This window comes from Lichenostomus cassidix, chromosome 2 (assembly GCF_008360975.1).
Source record: "Lichenostomus cassidix isolate B80296 chromosome 2, HeHo_3.0, whole genome shotgun sequence".
Taxonomy (NCBI): domain Eukaryota; kingdom Metazoa; phylum Chordata; class Aves; order Passeriformes; family Meliphagidae; genus Lichenostomus; species Lichenostomus cassidix.
In genome coordinates this window covers 146,142,523-146,162,286 of record NC_139482.1, presented here as the reverse complement: position 1 = coordinate 146,162,286, position 19,764 = coordinate 146,142,523, and positions in this window count along the sequence as shown.

The window sequence follows — 19,764 nt, the reverse complement described above, 5'->3', positions numbered from 1 at the left end:
GCAACTCCAGCCAGTTGAAGAGAGCTCTGGAGAATGACAGATCCCAGGCTGAGATATACTTTTCCTATGGGTTGGATATATATGATCACTTAGAAGTTCTTCTTTCCTCATTCATTACAGAATTACTGCAATGACTGGGTAAATAACATTTTTCTTCTATGTATGCTGCTAAATAGGGATAGTTCTCTGCCTCTGGATCATATTTGCACTGACAAGTCATCTCAGTGCTTATTATTGGGTACTAGGCCTCCTCTGGAACCCCCAATTGCCTCTTTAGAGCCATAAAGAAACATAATTTTGGTCTTTTTTTCTGTTCCACCCACCCACCCAGTTCAAAGTGTCATAAATAATGTGACAGCTGTATAGCAACTCCTCACAGTGGTGTTTTCACACCACAAAGTGTGTTTTACAGCCCCGTGGGCATAGCAGATGGTGTTTGAGAGTGCACATCCTGACGGAACAGTGTGAGATGCTGTGTAACGTGTAAAGGGCCAAACCTGATCCATTACTGACCTTTTGGGCCTTGTTTCTGATTCCTGATATATTCTGAACCAATTGAACAGTGTTTGGGAAAGTACTAGCTGGAAAATGATATTATTTCAGTATAAACACAGTCCAGAGCCTGAGCCTATACCCTGATGTTGTTTTATTTACCAATACACACTTCAGGTGGCTGAAGAAAAGTGAGATGAGCCATTCAGACTCTTAGTAAGAACAGTCAAAGCTGTAATTTTTCACCAACCATACCCAAAAGTGAAAGGCAAACACTCAAGTCCTTCCCCTGTGCTTATTACTGGAGAAAGGCAGAAGAAAAATACACAAAAAGTAACTTTTGCTTTACAACTTTAATTCAAAGTTTTAAAATTTTCTAAGACTGGTTATTTTTCTAGGTTTGGGTGGTGCTTAATTTTATTGGTGTTAAATGCAACAGGGTATTTTTTTTAACTGCTGTTTCTTTTATTTCTTCAGACAAAACTATTATCTAATGTTTAACCAAAATCAAATGCAAATATTACCATGTGAGTTTCAACTGGACATTAAAATTTTTATTCTGTTTTCTTAGCATATGTCTCTTGTACAAGCTCTGCATAGCTAATCTCAAGATTCAATTTGCAGAGTGGAATAAAAAAAAATGTAATAAACACAGTATTTTGATCAGAGTTCCTCCTGAAGAAAACAGTGGTTTTGTCCTGCTCCTACTGGATTAGGCTATACAATTCTCCCCATGAACATAAAACTCTCTCACTGTGACAGGACCTTGGTGACTGATTGTGCTGTGGGACAAGGAGGTTATTGCTGTGCCCAGGTCATCCAGCCTTTGCTGATCAATGTGCCTTTATGGCAAATTTGCCAAAGGGAAATGCACAGAGATGACCTGGCTCAGATGGAAATTGCCCCTGACTCCTCTTGGCCTTGCCAGACATACTTGACTGATAACTTCAAACTTAAGGTGACAAACTCACTGCATTTATTTCATTGAGAAATATTGTGAAGGTGTTTGCAAACAGTGCTTGATACCTGAGATCTCAGCTGCCAGAAGGCCTTAAAATTGATTCTGGCTTTATCCAGAGACTTTACACCTAATCCCAACACTTGGGTAAGATAAATGGATAGTAATGACAAATCTCAGGAAAGTGATTCAGAGGCTGCTGGTTGAGGATTTTTTTTGCCTTTAAAGAGTTTCTGGTTGGTTTGTTTTTCAGGAGGCCACTCAGGACCTCAAGTAATTAGGAAGTAAGCAGCCATTAATGTTTCAATTCTGTTGAGCTTCCTTAGAGCTGTGGTTTCCTGGCTCAGTAAGTAGCTACACTCTTAAATACAGAAAAATGTCAGTCTCAAAATATGTCCTTGCTGTTTTCCCATGGTTTTAAGAGAAAAACATTTACAGTTGCAGATAACAGTGATGCAGATGAACAAGTGGTTATCACTGCTGCTGTTTCCACAGCTCCTTGTTTTTTAATAGCAGTCGTGGGGGTTTTTCCCAAATTGCTCCAGCTCTGAACAGCAATAAAAGTGCTGTCTGTTTACTAACACAAAGCATTTCATTTCTTCATGGTGTCATGAATACAAACCAAACACAGAACATTACACAACTGGTGACACTTAAATGTAAGTCAATTATGCAGGTTTAATGTATTATACACATAGCATCTGTACATACAACAGCATGGGATTGAGAAGCACTTAAATAATTAAGTTAATGGGAAAGTACTGGGTAATTAAAGGGCACTGAGAAGAACAAATGTAACTTGTTTAGTGAGAGGGTTTATAGATTTGTGAAATGGGAGGATGGCACCAGGTAGCAAAACTATGGTCTACCCCTCAGCTCACAAGTAGATGGTTGATGAGAACTTTCTTATCCTGGCGTTTCATTCTGGAATTGCTTTCAAGGCCCTTTTATGGATTTTATAATGATTTTATACTACAGTGGCATTGTCCCTGGTTCATACTAGAACCAAGGACGAAAAAAGACACAAAACCAATTTGGGATGGAAGGAAAATGCCCTAAAGTTCATTAAAGAGAAGCAGAATGTAGATGGAAAATAAATTTTCTGGAAACTAGTAGCTCCCTGCTGCAGTTATGACCATAAAACTGTGAGTATTTATGTTTCTTCTAATATAACCATCAATAAAATAGTTGATAATGATGTTATAAAAATGTACAGATCTGCTTTGCAAAGTGGTCTTGTAACAGCAGAGTTCTGCCTTCTGTGAACCCAAAATGCTATCTGTTAATTGAAGTGTTAAACATAATTATCCTTGGCACACTTCCCCCCACCCCAACTTACACTGCTTTACAAACATCAAGGCAAAATTCACATGTGGCCAAAAGTTGCTGCAAGTCCTTATATACCCTTTACATCCTACTTATGTCTTCAAGGAATTCTTCCTGAGTGGTAGCGAATCTTCATCAGTGCAGTTTAACAAGGAGAAAACCTTCTGTACAAAGAGGATGCATGACTTGCTTATACTTCAGTCAGGAGAATAAATGGAGGGTTTAGGGTTGTCCAGGGGTTATATTCATAAGTAAATGAAATAGCAATAGTCATCGTTCCAAGGTCTTCTAGGAAACTGATGAAAAGTTGACAAGGAGAAAGGAAAGTTCATTTTAACTCTCCTTCCTGTTTTTTTTTTTTTTTCCATAGCATATAATAAGACAGATCTCTACACTAATAGAGTTTTGTAATTTCTCCTTCTATCTTTCTAATAATCCTAGGATGGATTTCACTCAGTCTTGATTGAGTCCATTTAAGCACTTCTCTACTAGCTCCATATTAATCTGATCTCCTGAGATACTCAAAAAGTGACTGTCTGCTAAGGACACTGTATCATTCTTTAATGAGAAAAGAAATTAAGTATATCACAGCTTTGTCAGGAACCTTTGTTATTTGACTTACAACCTTGCTCCAATTTAGATTACTTTGGATAAAGAAACCTTCTTTCACATTAACCACTGCCATAACCTTGCTCAAATATGTGGTACTTTTCCTGCTATGCTAACACAAATTCAACTAAAATAAATATGCAATTATTCACTCATCTAAAGAGAACCACTATCATTTATTTAACAGAATAGAAAAATATACATGAAAGACTGATCAAACATAGTACTCTGGTTTGGAATTTTTTTCTCTTGCTGAAATATTTTTAGTTTCTATGAAATTTTGTAAAATAAAATATATGCTAAAATATAAATGCACAAAATGTTGTTTAGCACCATATGGATATAAAAAGTAATAAAGATAGGGACACCTGCAGTTTTTGCCCATTCACGTTGACAGTAAAATGGTGTCAACTTATTTATCTCTTCCTTTGATTCATTTGATGCAACATTAACTTCTTTGACCACAAAAACAGCAGAGAAAATTAAGCAGCAAATGGCAGATTTTTTTTTAAAACAAGGCTCCACTAAAGTATCCAAAAATAAAAGTTCATAAGTGTTCAGAACTATGTTTTAATGGTGTTCTTAGTGAAATCAGGGTCAGCTTCAGCAGAATAATGTGGAAAATGCCAGAAACATATTTTTCTTGCATGTTTCCTAAAAAAAATCTAAAAAACAACAGAAAAATAATACTAAGAACACAAATGCAAAAAACAAACAGAAAATATGTTACGGTGCTGTAGTGATTGCATTTATCTGAGCTCAAATAGCTCAGGAGAAGTTGTTGAAGTCACTACAGAGAGAGCCAAGAAAACCTTTGATTCACACTCCACAGTATACCATTACATACACTGTAGAGCCTGCAGTGTTTTGCTCCAGTCACAGCTTGTTTCCATGTCCCCTGGAAACACGAATGACTTTAAAGGACTCTGGGATGACTTTAAAGATCTCTGGTAAATTAAACACTCTTAACTCATGCTCTTCTCTGGCAGCAATGCCAACTGCCACTGAACAATCCATGTCCCTCCTGTTAACACCTGTTTAACACTGTTACTCTCAACAATCGTCTGCATTCATCCAAAGTGTTTATGGGAAATAATCCCTAGACTGTGCTACACCCTGAGTGTCAGCTGGGAATTGATTGGGACACTTGTCATTGAGACAAGTCAAACTGTGCAAAGGACTGCTTTACCATGACTGGTTCAGTGGCAAGGAGGATTTCCTGTCCTTCCCTAAGCAGAGCTGTAGCCTTCTCTTTAGGGACCTTCTTTGGCAGTTGTACGCAAAATCCAACAATATTCTGATGAAGGGACTTCTTGCTGTAAACAATTTTATGTAACACACATAAGCATTTACATTTATGAGTTGGACATGACTGCAGTTTCAGGGAAAAAAAAAAAAGGCAGAGAATTTACTAATGGACTGATAGCAGATCTTGTTTATTCTGTCAGTCTGTTTGGATGTCAGTAGAGTGGGACACTGAATAATATCATTTGAATTTGAATTCTGCTTGTTACTGAGCTTCAGCTGTTCCTGAATATATGACAGATGGACATGGCAAGTGGTTCATTCACTACCATTATGTCCCTCAAAGTTACGCCGAAGATTAAGAATCACTTTGTTCACTCTCATGATACTCATTTGAGCAATAGTTTCAAGAATTCAGAAAGTGAATCAGTACTGTTTATTACTCCTTTGTAGGGATCTGGAAAACAAAAGACTCATTTGTGGCTAAGATATCTTTTTTTCCTCTGACAGCACTGATCGATGATGATAATTTCAGCATCTTTCTTTCATTTAATATATAAGAAGCTCTGAAAGTTTTAAATTCTTGTCCTTTGCTTTCCACTGTTCACTAGGTATTTCCTGATCCAGGAGATCCTGGGCATTCACTTTTCATCAGGTTTTCCTCTCTCTCTTTGAAATGGTGCCATGAAGAAATGTCCTTGATGACATAAAGGACAATACCATTAAAAATCTACCTCAAAAGCAAACTGAGCACTGACTAATGAAATAGGTCTCCAGTGAAGGTAAAATATGGGTTTTGAACAATGTCCAATTCAAAATATCAAGGCAACCCTGTATTTGAAAAGGATGTGAGATTCAAAGATAATTACCATGTCCCATGAGTAGACAAATCACAGCCAATTCCTGAATAATAGATGGCTAACTTCCCTAAATCCACTTCACTCCTTTTTTAGTGACATTCATGGCAGGAGCTGGACTTCAGTGATCATTTTCGGTTCCTTTAACTTGGGATATTCTGTGATTTTATGTCATATGGCATGGAATATCATAGAATCCCAGAAACATAAGCATGGCTTGGGTTGGAAAGGACCTTAAAGATCAACTGGATCCAGCACCCTGGCCATGGGCAGGGACACCTTCCATTAGATCAGCTTGCTCAGAGCCCCATCCAGCCTGGCCTTGAACACTTCCAGAGATGGGGCAGCCACAGCTTCTCTGGGCAACCTGTTCCAGTGCCTCACCACCCTCACAGGAAAGAATTTTGTCCTAATATCTAGTCTAAACCTACTGTCTTTCAGCTTAAAGCCTTGTCCTGGCACTCCAGACCCTTGAAAAAAATCTCTATCTCTCTTGAAGGCTCCCTCTAGGAAAGCCAAAACTGGTTCACCCCAAAGCTTTTTCTTTTCCAGACTGTTCCAACCCCAATCTCACAGCCTTTCCTCTCAGGAGAAGCTTCATCCCTCTAATCATCCTGGTGGCCTCCTCTGGACTAGGTCCAGAAGGTCCTTCCCATGCTGAGACCCCAGAGTGACACAATCTGCAGGTGGAGTCTCACCAGAGCAGAGCAGAGGGGCAGAATCACCTCCCTCAACATCTTCAGTTAGTTCATATTGTGCTCTCCCCCAACATTTTGTTCACTCCCAATCAAATCAGTGTGGGCCAAAGTGAGAAACCCAGATGGACTTATTGCCATGGGAACAGTGTTCAGCAATACCTAAAACAAAACTGCTTTGTTAGCATTTTTTTTGGTCACAAGTGTAAAAAACAACTCTGTACCATCTGCTGTCCCAGTCACACCCAAGTCAAAGACACCTGAAAGGCCAAGATATCACCTGAATAACTCTTATATTCAGTTTTGCATCATGCAAAATTAAATATTATGAAATACAGTGAAATTATTTATTTGATTGAAGATTTTATTTCATTGAAATAAAACTGTTACTTGATCCCCTAGACCGCTCTATCTTTTGAATAAGCTAAATCCAGGCTCTGAACAAGCAAACTTGCACTGCAGCAGCACAGTTATATTACTGTGGAAGTTGTGGGAATGTTAAGTTAGTAATTCAATCTACAAAGAAACTTTAAGAAAGCAATTACAAGAACTAAAACAGCCATGCCCCAAAATGTGTCTGCATCTACCAAATGCAATTTTTGCTAAAGTAGTTTCAAATAAGATGGTCCTGCTTGGTGTGACAGCATCTGCTGAATTTCCCTTGCTTATGTATTACTAAAGAGTAAGTGGCAACTTTGCATAATTTAAAATAAAACACTCAAATGGGGAAACAACTTCTCAATTACAGTCATGAAAAGGATCAGGTGGGCTCTTACTCGTCTCTCAGACCATTGCACAGCTGACTTCACATATGGGAAGACACTTAAACTTTGATATAGCCACTTTTTACGTGGGCTTCAACACTGGTGGAAAAAATTTTTCAAACTTCAGCTGCTCATTAGTTGAAGTACCGTCTTTTTCTATGGTTTTTTTTTTTTTAGGTTTCTGTATGTCATGGAGGAAGAAAGAAAGAAAGAACAAGGGAAAGTTAAGGGTATTTTCAAGAAATAACAAAATATGTTTCACAGTATTTGGGAATTTTGGTTTCTTCCTTCTGGTATTTTATATGCCAAATCAGAGTAGAAAAAAAAATCTACTTGCTTCTCCTGCTATTCTGACTAATTTTTTTCTCACAATTATTTATGAATTTCAGATGATGGTAATTCCCATGACTTAGATTTTCAAAAGACTTAGCTGGAAGTTGATTCATGAAAGAAAGCACAATGTAAAGGTTTAGTCTTGGTTAGAAGAAGAAAGAGGGAGACACAGATGTATGAGGATTGAAACAGATTCCTCTTTCCATAGGAATATGATCCATATTCAACTTTGTTCAGGAACCTTAGAAATAGAGGATTTGGGGGCCAGAAGGCAGAAGACACGTGGGAAATGGATATGAAACCCTGAAATTCCTTTTGTTTTTTGCCATGAGCTAAAATACTGCCACTTGAAGAAGTAAGAACACAGGACACTTGTACTGGTATGTCTCTTACCTTGAATAAAGATCAGGTTGTACATAAGTTATTCTATTTCTGAGGAAGAAGCAGTTATTTTTGATCAAGATTTCTCTAAAAATAAAATCAAGATCAAGCTTTCTCTGGGCTTGTTGCTCCACGTAAAGAGCTCAGAACACAAAAAAGAGTTGAACCCACATAGCTGCAGTTGTGAATACAATACAGGCACATGGGTTAGAAAACAATTTTGCTGAGACAAGGAGCACCAGGTTGCTGCCAAAATTATAGATAGTTACACAGAACCCAAAAACTCACCCTCGGTGCTGTGTAACATGAAAATAAATCATCAGAAATCGGCCTCCTCAAATCAGATAATGTATCTTCCAGGACTCCTTGAGCACCAGCTGCATCTTGCAGAAGAATATTTATCTCAATTAACACGAGTGCACCCTGAAGAAGCATCACGTGGCTGTGCCATCAATCTGGAGAGAGCAGCAGCAGCTTAATGCTCCAGCACTCAGTGATGAGGCAAGAGAAACAGGAGGCTACCCCACACACTGCTCAACTGCAGCTCGCCTGAATCCTTAAGTCTTTACAGCCCCTTTGGGACTCCAGAGTTGACTGCAAAATTTATGAAAATTCAGGTATTGGAGCCAGACGTTCAGGCTGACATCATGCAGGGGCTGGAACCTTCCCACAGAAATCAAGCAGCAGAGGTGATGTATCAAGCTCCAGTCCTGCTTCTGGGGCTCTCACTAGCAGCCAGGCATTTTCATGTTTATTTATTTATTCTTTTTGAGTTGCTGGGGGACTTATCACAGGGAAGAAATCTGCTGGCATCAGGGAGTTAAAGGGAAATTTATTTTGAAAAACAGGTTTTTAAAAAGCTATTTTGTTTTAATGAGCAGTCCCAAATACCCACAGCTCCTGTTCTACTGTGGAGATTAGAGCTTTCCCAAAGTATCCTAACCATGGAGGTGTCGATTCCCATCCCAAGAGAACAAACATATTTTAAATCTCTGATTTTAAGATACATTTTCAGCAGTGACTTTCCCTCTGAGTCAAATTGGCTCATAGAGAGGGAAGTGAGGACGATATCTCTTTATTATATAATTAACATATACATTGCCATATATATATATATATATATATATATATACACACATATGTACATATGCACAGACACTCATACATACTGTCCCTCTATTCCATGAGCCAGGAATATGCTGCATCCAGCCCCAGGGGCCTCAGGATAAGAAGAAAATTGATCTGTTGGAGGGAGTCCAGAAGGCCACCAAGCTGATTAGAAGGATAGAGCACCTCTCCTATGAGGAAAGGCTGAAAAAAATGGGATTTTCCAGCCTGAAAAGAGAAGGCTTTGGGGTGACCTTATTTCAGCCTCCCAGGACCTGAAGGGAACCTACAAGAAAGATGGAGAGGGATTTTTCACAGCAAGATGTAGTGACAGAACAAGGTGGAATAGCTTCAAAGTGTCAGAGAGTAGGTTTAGATCAGATAATAGGAAGAAATTCTTTACTCAGAGGGTGGTGAGGCCCTGGCACAGGTTGCCCAGAGAAGCTGTGGCTGCCCCACCACTGGAAGTGTTCAAGGCCAGGTTGGATGGGGTTTGGAGCAGCCTGGGATAGTGGAAGGTGTTCCTGACAATGGCAGGGTGGCTGGAACTAAATGGTCATGAAGGTCCCTTTCCAACCCAAACCATCCTGTGATTTTAGGATTTTGTGAGTCTATGATACATACAACACATAAACATACATATCTATCGATATATCTTTATTTTACCCCAGGTTTCTGTGCCAGGAAACATTATTAGCATTAATTTGAAGTAGGCAATATGGCACGAAGGTTCCTGCAGCCCTGGGTCATCATTTTTCACATCACCAGCAGGAAGATTTGATTTCTTGGCTGTACTTTGCTGAAGTCATTTCCACTGGGTTTGTGCTATCAGACAAAGGAGTAACAGCTACAGGTCAATTATTGATAACCTTCTGGAGGAGCTTTGGCTGGCTGGACCCAGCTCAAAGTAGAATTCATCCTTTGGGATAGAAAATAGAGTTTGAGAACACTTGTCAGAGAAAAGAGGTCTGAAAGAGGATAAGCTTAAAAAGAAGCCTTGAACTAGAGTTAAGCTAGTGTTATTTGGGAATTACTGAAGCCCCAAATGAGCTATGACTTTTTAAAATGTAAAACTACAGTGGAAAGTAAATTTTTAAAGTTACTGTCTGGCTAAACCTAGAGATTCTTTTTTTCCCATTTTAAAGTTACTTTCGATCTGTATATTTTCCCATTGCAATTTATGCATGGTTATCAAAGAAAGCCAAAGGATACATATTTGTCAGTCTGTATGAGACCTGATCTGCCTAGTAAGTGTAACTTGTAGAAACAATGACAATGTACAAGACATTGGTAGAATGCATATATGGATTAAAAATAAACAATGTGTCTGTCTGCCTATCTATTGCAAGAATGAATGACGAAGGGAAAAAACAAACCATAGAGTTAACAAATGGTAATGAATTCCCTTAAGCATTTTGCTCGGTCACCTGACATCATGGATTAAATACAAAAATACCTTCTCTGGGAAGAACTGTCTGATAGCAAGCCTGCTGAAATATTCGAATTGAGAGAGAATGCAGAGTTAGAAAAAAAGAAAAAGAGTTAGAGAAGGATCAGCCTTGCATGGATCAAAGTTATAGCTTTGGAGAAGCTACCAGAAATCCTGATGTTTCTCTGACACTTAATTTCACTTTTAATATATATGGAAAAATCTTTACTATCACATATCCCTCTCCTTCAGTTGCCCTTGAAACTTCCACTCAAACTGAGGCTTAGCACTCTTCTGTCTCTGTTGTTTTTAAACAGCATATTCATAGTGACCTGGTGTATCTTACAGTAATCTGCAGAGTTCAGTGATGCTGTTGTGGTGGTTTGCAGGGCTGGACAGATGTTTTATCAGCTCAGCAGACCTTCTCAAATGCTTGCCTCCAAAGACTAGTTTCTTCCTTTTGCACAAGTCAAACTCCATCTTACCACCTTGTTTTTCTTCTCTGCATCAGAGGGAACAGGCAGATCCACTACTTTGAGTTTAGACTAAAGGCACAAAGATCTTTATTTCATCTCAGAGTTTAAATGCTCAACAATTTTCCTACTAACTCTTGTCATAGAAACATCTATAAAACTAATATCTTGATAGAGAGGCCCACAGAATATCCTTTGATTTGAAAAGTCATCCTTCTGTTCCTTGACAGAGTTAATGATAAAGAAGTGAACACTGACTTTTAAAAAAATATTGCATGAGTCAAACTGAGCAGATTCTATTTGAAAATGTTTTTATAAAAGGATCATAACTTCTTGCAGATATCCTGACAAGCTGTGAGAAAAAAGGTGCCATAACTCCCTGAGAAGAGGCCAGTTTCCCTTAATCCCACCTCAAAGGAGATTTCACTTAGTTTATTTCAGTAGTGTCCATCAGCCCAGTGGTCTCATAGGACAAAGAGCAAAAAGTTTACATGCTGAACGGATCTCTGAAGATTCAATTTACTTTTCTAAATAAAGGTGGCTGGTTCTGCTTGAGACACTTAGTGTATCTGCCACATCCATATTGTCTGAGGGATATGACAAAGGACCAAAAAACAAGTGGTGTTTCTCAGGGTTTGGTACTGGGACTGGCACTATTAAACATCTTTGTTGGAGATGTGGACAGTGGGATTGAATGCAGTCTCAGCAAGTTTTCTGGTGACATCAAGCTGTGTGGTGCAGTAAAACACACTGGAGGGAAGGGATGGATCCAGAGGGACCTGGACAGGCTGGAGAGGTGGAGCTGTGCAAACCTCGTGGAGTTCAACAAGGCCAAGAGTGAGGTCCTACATGGGGTTGGGCAACACCAGGCATATCCCAGGCTGGGCAGAGAATGGATTGAGAACAGTCCTGCCAAGAAGGGCTTGGGGGTGTTGGTGGGTGGTAGGCTGGACATGACCCAGAAATGTACACTTGCAACCTAGAAAAACAACTACATCCTGGGCTGAATTCAGACCCTGTGGGCAGCAGGGTGAGGGAGGGGATTCTGTCCCTCTGCTCCACTCTGGTGAGACCTTTCAGTACCTAAAGAGGTTACAAGAGAGGTAGAGAGAAACTTTTGACAAGGGCATGGAGTGATAGGACAAAGGGGAATGGTTTTAAACAGACAGATAGTAGGTTCAAATTAGATGTTAGGAAGAAATTTTTTACTGGAGCCACCTTTTCTAGGGGTAGGTATCCCTGTCCATAGCAGAGAATTGGAACCAGCTCATCTTCAAGGTCCCTTCCAATCTAAACCATTCTAGGAGTCATGAAGCTCAGAGAGGAGATGGAGAATTAGTGTGTTGAAATCACTGACATATTCTTGTGTAAGAGTCTGTATCTCTAAACCTTTACCTGTAACTCTTACATTTTACTCTGTAAAATCCTCTTGGAAAGGATGCCTTCCTGCATGTGTTTGTGCAATACCTAGAACCAGGAAGCTTAGCTCATTTCCAAAGCTGCTGGATACTTTTCCAGTAATAACAACAGAAATCAACTGTATTAAAGAATTAGTTTAGACTCTTAGGAACATGAAAGGTCCCAGATTCATGGCACCCTCTCATTTTCTGATAAAAAATTACATTAAAGACTTATAAAAAAATAAAATAAGCATTAAAAAGGCAAATAAGGCCGTACTTTCTTGCATAACTGAAAGGTTAGTTATATTTTCCTGCATAACTGCAATCTTAATGGAAAATATTGAATTGGAACTTATTAGTTTAAGATGTTAATTTGTCCTATAGAAAACATAATCAAAACAAAGCCCACAGATTTTTGAAAAACTGAAGACTTACCATCTTCACTCCTTTTCTTCTCTCCTCTCTTCCCATCCGTCATTTTCCGTAACACCACTTTAAAACAATGAAAGCTGTTTTTCCAGTACTGAGGGATGAGAGCTTTTAACTGAATATTATCCTGTATAGAGAAGTATGCCACTATTTTGCTGGTTGGAACATGTGCTGCAATTGGTTTCATGGATCTATTTATCTCCAGCATCTGGAGATTTTAACTGAAGTGCTAATGAGCACATAACAGAAGCATATTAATTAAGTACTAACCACAGGCTTTGGCTCTGTGACAGCATTCACTAAACAACACACACGGAATATAGGTCAAAGAAGCAAGATATTAGATTACTTCTGAATGCAAAAATAATGTATTTGATTTTAGTGGGGTATTGCATATGCAAATCATTACAGTGGACTCTGAGGAGTTCTGTTTCTATACAGATCAGCAGTACTTGTTAATCCAAAGGATGCAAATGCAGAGGAAGAGCTACAGACTGTTTTTTATTTGAAACATTTTGGGTTTGCCTAGCTGGGGTAGCAGTAAACAGTATTGTAATAATCTATGCATAAACTGAAAACTTTGTCCTAGAGGGTTCACAATAAACAGTGCTGATATGCTGGTCCCCAATCAAATGTGGAGTTTACCTTTTCAACTCATGCGCATCTGTCTAATAATCTGAATTTCTGGAAGGTTTAATGTGGTTCATTAAACACTGCAGGAAACCCGCAAAGGAGAAATAAATGTCTTAGTAAGCTCCTTGATACCATTTCAATATGGTTGTAGGCAAAGTATCAACATAACTCAGTGAGCAGAGAAGTATTTCATGGTTGATGTTGCAAATGCTGTCATAGAGTATTGAAGAGTTGGGTTGAAAGAAGCTACTAAAGTTCATCTATTCCAATTCCCTTGTCATGGGCAGACACAACTCCCACTAGATCAGATTGATCAAATACCCATCCAACTTGCACTTGGCCCTGTTGAACTTGGTGAGGTTTATGATACAAAACAACACCTAGTGGAAAACCAGTATCCATTTGAGAAGTCTGTTCTTGAAGGACTTGACCCAGCAAAAGTTTCAGAGCTCCAAAACATCATTTACAGTCTGGTTAGGGCCTGTGTCACTCTTATGCAGTACAATTATGCAGTATTAAACATTCTCATTTATCAGTGCAGTGAGTAGGAAAGGTGGGAAGAAGACCTCTTTTAAGAAGGATACAAATGGGCACTGAAAAATCTTCTCCACTATGCACTTCAGGAAAGGAAGAGTAAAGTTCTGTAGTGACACCATTAGAGATAAGTGAAAGGTTTCCACTTATGGGCAAACGCCTGCTAAAGATTATTTTTTCACAATAAAATACTGAAGGAATTAATAGGAGTCTTAATTCCTGAAGACAGAGAAAAGCAGGGTCATCCAGAGGAAAGCAAGGGAGAAGAGAGATGTGTCATCTATTTCTGATGGATGATACAAAGTGAAGTGCTAAAAGGATGCAGTGAGAGATTCAGAGCGAGGACAAAATTTGTTGAAGGTGTCTAAAAAGACCTAAGAAAGGTGTTGGTTCTGGAATTACATTACAACATCCCTTTTCCTGTCAGTGCAATTCTTAGATTCTAATGATAATTAATGCACCTCCAGGTCACAGACCTCTATGACCGATTTCAAGTTCCAAGCCCCAGTGGGGAAGATCAGTGCTATTTATCTATTCACTGTGAAAAACTACAGAGAGATGGGGAAAGCAAATACTGAAATACTCACAGATTTTTTTTGTCCAATTTTTGCATATCCCCACTAAGATATTGTTTTATGTAATCTGAGATTAATATGCATTTATTGATCAAAAAGAAAAGCAATGTTTCTGTTGAATTTTAAATAAATTTTTGAGAGCAGTAATCATTACTTTTAGATTATAGGAATGCAATCATGTAGGCCATCTTATCTCCTACCTCCCTGTTTACAGTTCTATCTTTATTTCTGTAGTACTCCCAACAGTAGCATCTAAATACAATTGACAGCCAGAAAACTGGTACTGCTATTTTGACTTTTCTAAACTCTTCCCCATCATAAATACTGTAATATAACAAGAAAAGACTGATGGACCATGTTAACACTTTTTTTTTTCTGTTAACTTGAGCCAAACACCCTTTTCTGCCCCAGTTCCTGGCTCTGAGTATTCCAGCAGTATCTGGAGTGTTCACACAGGACTGGGGCAGACTTTAATGTGCTGCACACTTTACAAACAAGAGCACAAAGACAGCCCATATGAAGAGTCTCATTGTGTTAAGCTGTAAGAAATGATGTCTTGTTTCTGCTTTACAGGTGGCTTTATGAAATGTAGAGACACTTAAAACTTCTGCACTGGCATCGCAGTTGAGAGAGAAGGATTCATCTTAGACCTCTTTGTTCCAGGCAGCACTTCAATAAAACTTCATCTCTTTCATCACTGGCTGTCTTGATGTTTTCCCTCATCCTAGATTTTTCCAATATGACTTTTATCTTGAGATGGGCAATGGGAAAATACACACTCCTGCACAGTTACTGGCAAATTATTGTGCAACAGCCTGCAACAGAAAAAAAGTAGAGATTTCCCACTGAGTTTGCCTCAAGATAATAGATAACTTTAGATTAAGGGAATCCTTTGTCCTCGTGGAAGACAGGCAGAGTCAATAAAAAGAAATCTGAGGTAGTCCCCTGGTCTTACTGACCCTCACTTTCAGGATCACAGGAAGTTTCAGCTTGGGAGAGAGACCTGAGGAAAACATCTAGTCCACCTCTTGATTAAAGCATCGTCAGATGTGAGGCCAAACCAAGTTTTCAGAACTTTTTTCCAATCTGGTCTAGAAAATCTGCAATGGTGGCCAACAGCATAACTTGACTGGACAATCTGCTCTGATATTTGATGGCTCTTATGATGAAAAACCTTTTCCCAATATCCAGTCTGAATATTTTTTTCCCCCCTATGTATCCTTCTGGAGACAGGATCCTTTGAGAGATGCCAAGTCTAAGGTCATGGAAACAGCCTGATGAAAAGCTTAAAATTTGTTATTCGTTGGCTGTCATGAAGATACTAATAAATGCTGAAAGACAAAGAACATTTTTAGTGGAATCTGGAATCCAGTGTAGGAGATAAGAAGCAAGAGTTGGCAATATTGGAACCTCTTGGAAGGACATCGAGTGAGAATAAAAGTGAAGAAGGTGCATTTAACTTAAGTAATTAAAAGTTATTTATCTCTGCCAAGAACAAGCAAAAAAATATGAAAAAATAATATCAGAGATATTTTCAGCTCTTTAAGCAAATTCTGATAAGACTAGCCCCGTTTTTTCTGTGGGACACTCTAATACAATGTAAAGGGGTCAAATACTGCATCAAAGTCAGTATCCATTAGCCTCCAAAGCTGAGATTGTAGTAGTTCACCTTTTAAAAAGGAATAAATCAACTCTAATTGGATGGAAGTGACTGGATGGTTTAGTTTACCACTGCGCTGTTGGTGCTCTGCCTGAGATTTTAAAAGCCAGTTGGGAACTCAGAGTAAAAGATAGAGAGACAATTAGTAGGAGGTTTGGACTAAAGAAACAGCTTCTTCTCTCTTCTTTTGCCTGTCACAGAACTTTCCTTCATAAGTGTTTATTCCCAGGAGTTTAATTTTCCCTTGGCAGTGAGTGAATTATTTATTTATAAGATAATATTCTTTATAAGCTTAGAAATAGTATTCTATTTCTGTATAATTTTTGAGGCTTTTTTGTGTGTGTATGTGTGTGTGAATAAATTAGCAAATTCAAACGGAATGGCCATAGCACTGAGAAATCTTTTTTCATCCTATAGCAAGCAAATGAAACATTCTTCCTCATCTAAATCACACTTCCAAGGTGAAAACATGAGACCAGTAGTTAAACTGTTAGTCAAGAGACCAGGAAACATTTTTTTATTTCTAACCTCTGTTGCTGTTTGTTTTTGATATAAACTTAGATGAGTCACATAGGGGTGATTTTATTTTTTTTATTTAGGTACCTGGTACATACTAAGCTAGTAAAAGAAAAGTTTTCTATAAAAATGCCTTGACAGAATGAAAACTGAAGTGTTCCAGTTGACATTTGCTGCTAAAAAAATCCACCCACTTTTAAAAATATAAGATTTCTATCATTGTTTTCTTGTTGGACATAAATTATATTGTAATTTTTTCCTTTCTCAAATTTCCAGGAAGGAGCTTCCACGTTGAGTCATATGTGTAGAGACAACACTTTGGTACTGGCCATGGTGCTAGTCTGACTAGCCCAGTGATTTTTGATGATTATGGATTGTTTGCATTGCATTTCAACTGCCTCCCACACAACCATACAGTACTAGATTCTCTTCTATTTGCCTTTTTTTTTTTCATATTTTTTGCATAGCTTACTTTTCATTATCAAGAATCACAAGGTTTGAGTTGAGGTTGGCTATTTGCTGTCTTGCATCAGTGACGACAATAATCACTTTGCTGGTTCCCATTTGACAGGACTGCAATATGTTTGTACAAACAGAAAATGTTCCATGGAAGCTCATTTGAACAATTTTGTAACTGTCCAGACATTTTTTAACACTCTGCTGTGATATCATGTAGCAAATTAAAAAAACCTCTGTGACGCACATTTTAATGGGAATCAGAAGAGAAGAAAGCTGGCTGAAGTGGATGAACTCTGGAGAGAAAGTGTTCTGGAACTGTGTTGGCTTTGGATTGTATGTGTTTAAAGCCAGTTTCACATCACATAAGGAACTTGCTCTTTGTCATGCAGACAGTTAAGTTATGGTGATGAGAAGTAAAGAAGATGTCCAAACTTAACAGTATCAAGACAGGGAAGTGGTCATGGCCCCAAACCTATCAGAGTTCAAGAAACATTTGGATGTTTTTGGGGACGTGGTGGGATTTTTGGGGCTGTCCTGTGTAGGGCCAGAAGTTGTACTCAGTGATCCTGGTGGGTCCTTTCCAACTCAGGATATCCTATGATTTTAGGAAAATCAGATACAGAACCTGTGACTGAACAGTGATCCAACATGGCGGAAAGAAAATGGAACATCAGAGTGTCTGTACAGCAAGGTGGGATAACCTGGGCAGATAATTAATAGCTTACACAAAGAGAGTGACAAGATAAAAGTGAACCCTGATAAAAGACCGTAACTGATTGTGTGCTCGCTGTACAGAAAGTTGGTGTCTGTAAAGCAGGCATGTAAACAAGTCCTTAAGCCTCCTGTAACAAATTATTCTCTTGAAATGCTATATGCATCTAACTAAACTACTCAAACCACAGACATAAGTATTTTATAATTACTGCCTCCTTCACAGGAGAAACACTGCTAGCAGGAAATAGCAATGCCGTATTAAATAATGCTATGCTATGATGAAATTGCAAATGCTGAGATCACTGTTGTTACTTGAATCTAAAAATGGCCTGGTTACTGCAGAAGGATGCAAGAGATTGTAGCTAATCAAGAATTTTATAAATGAACACTCCTGCCTCAGAAAATTTTGATTCACTGTAGTCAAAATACTTTAACATAATATACATATGAAAATATTTCTCAAATACCTCCCACTTCTTTATGAAATATGTTAATATTGTCACAGATACTTGACATTTTATTTCTATCCATAAATGTCCCTTTTGCATGTACACAATATCCTGAAAAATGTGAGAAAATGTGAGTTAACAAAATCCCACCTCCAAACCATCCAGAACTGATAAATAAGTTGTAAAGTTATTAGTATGCAAGCTTCTAGTTGCAAAACATACACCAACAAATGTGTGCATCAACAGACATATAATAGTTCTCACACAAGAATAGCTATCTCACTTTTACTAGCACTACTGCAAAATAAATTTTAAAATTCATTATTTCTGCTTTCTAGTAGTTAGGATTTCTGCATGACTTGCCATATGGGTGATAATGAAAAGTAGGTTTCCATATTTGGCATTTTTAGTAAAGAACACTGATTTGCCTCCCTCTCAAGATGGAAGTCTGACAGACCATACCTGACTTTCCCTTCACCATTGGTCAAGAGACTGGCGCATCTTTTCTTTCATCTTCTCCAAAACCTCCAAAATAATTTCTATTTACCTACTATTTAACTGAGAAACAGGAGATATCTGCAAGAACTCTTCATTTACACCTCCCCATGTGAATCCTGATGTTTCCCTGGAAATGTCCAGGGCAAGGAGGGATGGAACCCTGAGAAACCTGGTCTAGTGGAAGGTGTCCCTGCCTATGGCAGGGGTGTTGGGAATAGCTGGTCTTTAAGGTCCATTTCAACCCAAACCATTCTGTGATTCAGTGATGATTGAGTTCAATGTTGTTACATTCATTTGGCCACCACCACATTGTCCCTTACACATCTCAAACTCTTGTCTCTTCTCATACTTTTACTTACACTTTTGCTTTTGGTGAAAGAAATCTGATGACCTTCTATCTGTCACTATAAACTCTATTATTTTTTATTTTGATAAAATCAAAACGAACACTGAGTCTGGTTTTCAGTATCTTATGTATCTTCCCTTCTACCTGCTCTATCTGATGTATCCATCATATCAGCTGAATTTCAGCAACGCAGCAATTCTGATTTTTGTTGTTCTTCTTGTTTGTTTACAAGAATGATGTCTCTTAATCTGTTGTGATTGCTTCTAGCACTTTTTTCATTTTATTTTTAATTTGGCATCTGGGTATCAATTTAATATTAACAGCCAGTAAGATGAAAATCTTTTAATTTCTTTTATCTATTTCAGTTATAGTCAATTTATCTAGTTCAATCAATTCATTCAATCAACTCATCTAGTTAAATTGATCTAGTTCTGATATAGTTCATTTTAATATCCTAGAAATCATAAGCCTGTATGTCTCAGCTATCTGTCCTTTTTCACAGCTCTTCTCCTCAGGCCTGGCTACATTTACAAAGTCTACTTCATTTTCTTATATTATTCCAACATTTAAAGCTTTCTTTTCTTTCTCTTCTGCTCTCACATTCTGCCCGGCCCAATTCCTACTTCACTCCATTCCTCTTTATTGCAGAACCACCTATTTCTCTGCCACTTTGCTGGGTGACACTTCACACAATTGCACATCCTGTGATATTTGTTTCAGGTCATGTAAGACCTGTGCCACATTAAAAATGAAGTAGAAAGAAGCTGCATGGACACAATGAAAGAACTAATGTCAATCACTCAGAAACATAATCCATAGCCAATTAATGAGATATGGCTTTGATCTATCATGGGATTCTGGCTGTGTCTGACCTATAGCATC